Source organism: Zalophus californianus, chromosome 5 (assembly GCF_009762305.2).
Source record: "Zalophus californianus isolate mZalCal1 chromosome 5, mZalCal1.pri.v2, whole genome shotgun sequence".
Lineage (NCBI taxonomy): Eukaryota > Metazoa > Chordata > Mammalia > Carnivora > Otariidae > Zalophus > Zalophus californianus.
The window spans coordinates 8,161,884-8,164,871 of NC_045599.1; the positions used below are offsets into that span (position 1 = coordinate 8,161,884).

A 2,988-nucleotide genomic window follows, 5' to 3' on the forward strand; every position below is an offset into this window, starting at 1 on the left:
TAAATAGGATGTTAAGTATTTCCTCCTTTAATATATACTATGGGTTTTGTAAATCTTTACATCAAACATCTGAATTAAGGTTGTGGATGGGAAGGATATATCAAAGCTTCTAAGAGAGGTCATTATTCAGTGGTCCTCATTTGGATAGAAATGGTTTTGTATTATCTCACTGATAGTTGACAATAAGACCAGAAACTCATGGGAAAGTCCTGCTTTGCAACTGTCCTTTACTAGAATAATGACATATGACACTTCATTAAAGAAAAGAAACAAAAATGCTTGGAATGTTGGTTAATACCAGGTAACAGTTGACATTTAAAAACCTCAGAATTTAGGGGCACCTGGGTGGCTCAGTCTGTTGAGCATCTGACTCTGGGTTTCAGCCCAGGTCATGATCTCAAGGTCCTAAGACCAAGTCCTGAGATTGAGGCCTGGGTCAGGCCCCAGGTTCACATGGAGTTTGCTTGAATTTCTCTCTCGCCCTCTGCCTCTACTCTCACTCATATGTTAGATCTCTCTCTCTCTCAAATAAATAAATAAAATCTTAAAAAAAAACTCAGAATGAAGTCCTTAATTATTTATTATCTTGTGAGAACAAATGTGGCTTGCCTACAAGACCACAGACCTGAAAAGTTTATTTTTTCTGAAATTGGAAAATATGAAATTAATCAACAAATATACACACATATAGGTCTTCATTAAAACACTACTATTACTTTAATTATACCACCTTTTTTAAAAAGATTTTATTTATTTATTTGAGAGAGAGAATGACAGATAGAGAACACGAGAGGGAAGAGGGTCGGAGGGAGAAGCAGACTCCCCGCTGAGCAGGGAGCCCGATGTGGGACTCGATCCAGGGACTCCAGGATCATGACCTGAGCCAAAGGCAGTCGCTTAACCAACTGAGCCACCCAGGTGCCCAATTATACCACCTTTTTAAGCAAAAGTACTGCCACCATCATATGGACTACTATATATAGTACTATAAGTGTCAATACCCCCAATACTAAAATACTTTTTTTTCATATTTAATCAATCATCTTGAAATACAAGATGTATATAAACCCAGTTTAACTATGTTATTATGGTTATAAATTATAAAAGCACATAAATATATCTTTCCTCCAATTATAGAATAAATTTTAGAACTCATTCTTGGCAAAACTAAAAATACTCAAGTTTGGGATGATTCAAAGATACTATTACATGGACTTCATTTGCTTGAGGAAGTTCTGGCCCTTGACCAAGCTGTCCTTCAGTGCATCTTTCAAGGTTTCATTCTGTAGACTGAAGATGAAGGGATTCAGGAGTGGTGTGTTGACACTAGAAAGGATAAAGAGAATCTTGTTAAGATGCAGGCTGCTGTTCTAGGAGAGCCGGACATAGACAAAAATGGAAAACCCCTAGCCCATGGAGACCACAGCTTTGCGTTGACCTTGCCCTGAGGGTATCTTCAGAATGGTGGAGATGATGTAAACATAGGAGACCATGGTGAGGGAGAGGGAGCTGAGAAGCAGGACAAGGGAGCTGAGGAAGTCCAAGAATTCAATGACATGGATGTCAGCACAGGCCAAGTGGAGAAGGGGGTCACTGTCACAAAAAAAGTGACCAATCAAATTGGGGCCACAGTATGGTAGCCCAGCCTTAAGGACAGTGGATAAGAGAATGAGGAGAAAGCCCACCCACCCATAAGAGGATAAAGAGACACACAAAGAGTGAGCTGGTCATAACCACAGGGTACTGAATGGGGCTGCAAATGACCGCATAGCGATCATAGGACATGACTACAAAAAGGATAAACTCAGTGCATCCAGACAGGAAGTAGAAATAGGACTGGGTGAAGCATTCACCAAATGAAATGCTCTTTTTCTCTGACAGGAAGCCTGCCAGCATCTTGGGAACAGCACAGGGGGTGGTTAATACTTCACTGAAAGAGAGATTGCTGAGGAAGAAATACATGGGTGAGTGAAGCCTGTAATCCAGGAGAATCAGGGTAATGATGAGGGTGTTTCCAAGGACTGTCACCAAATAGGTCAATAAAAAAATCAAGAACAGGAGGCCCCCAAGGGCTCTGGTGGTTGATAACCCTGTAAGAGTTATCTCTGTCACCATGGTCCAGTTCTCCCTCTGCATGCTGGGTGGAAAATCTCTTCTTTTAATTTTGTCAAAGAAGCAAAAGAAGTAACATGTATTAATACCCAAGACAATTATTCTAAGATATATTAAGTTGAGCATCATTTTATTTCTAGCAAAAGTAAGCAACATTATTGATAAATGTGGTTGGCTTTCATTTTTCTTATAATGTCCATATAAGTCTCACAACATCCATATGAAAATCGATATTTTTAATAATTAGCATGAATAAAAATCATCTTCTCTAACACAGGTTTTTAAATCCCTACATCTCTATTTCATAACTGAAAAGTTAAAAAGGCAGTGATTACAATTTATTTACATTCTATCTATATATATTTATCATTAATATTTTTTGTAAAAATATTTTAATCAATGTAACTAATAGATGATTTTAATTATTAAATGTATTCAATTGGAAAAAAAATTAAAATTTTGATTTTGTAACTGATTTTTGCTTTCAGAAAACTTTACTTGCACTACACATTTGAGACACTTTCCAGTTCACTCTAATGTGGTGAACTCTACAGAATCAAAAATTTACAAAAGTCTTTAAATTTTATTGTAGTTAGTAAATACTTTGTGAAGAGGAATTTTATAAGTGAAAAATGTGTCAATACCCAAGGAAAACACAACAAGTAGAGTATTAACCTTTTAAAAGTTTTCTTTTTCGCGGCACCTGGGTGGCTCAGTCATTAGGCATTGGCCTTCGGCTGAGGTCATGATCCCAGGCTCCTGGGATTGAGCCCTACATTGGGCTCCCTGTTCCGCGGGAAGCCTGCTTCTCCCTCTCCTGCTGACCCTGCTTGTGTTCCCTCTCTCATTGTGTCTCTCTCTGTCAAATAAATAAAT

At 38.1% G+C, this 2,988-nt stretch overlaps 1 pseudogene; it reads right to left on the reverse strand.

The window, feature by feature from the left end:
- Positions 1 to 1,205: 1,205 nt before the first annotated feature.
- Positions 1,206 to 2,115, reverse strand: LOC113928620 (annotated as a pseudogene).
- Between the last annotated feature and the right edge of the window lie 873 nt (positions 2,116 to 2,988).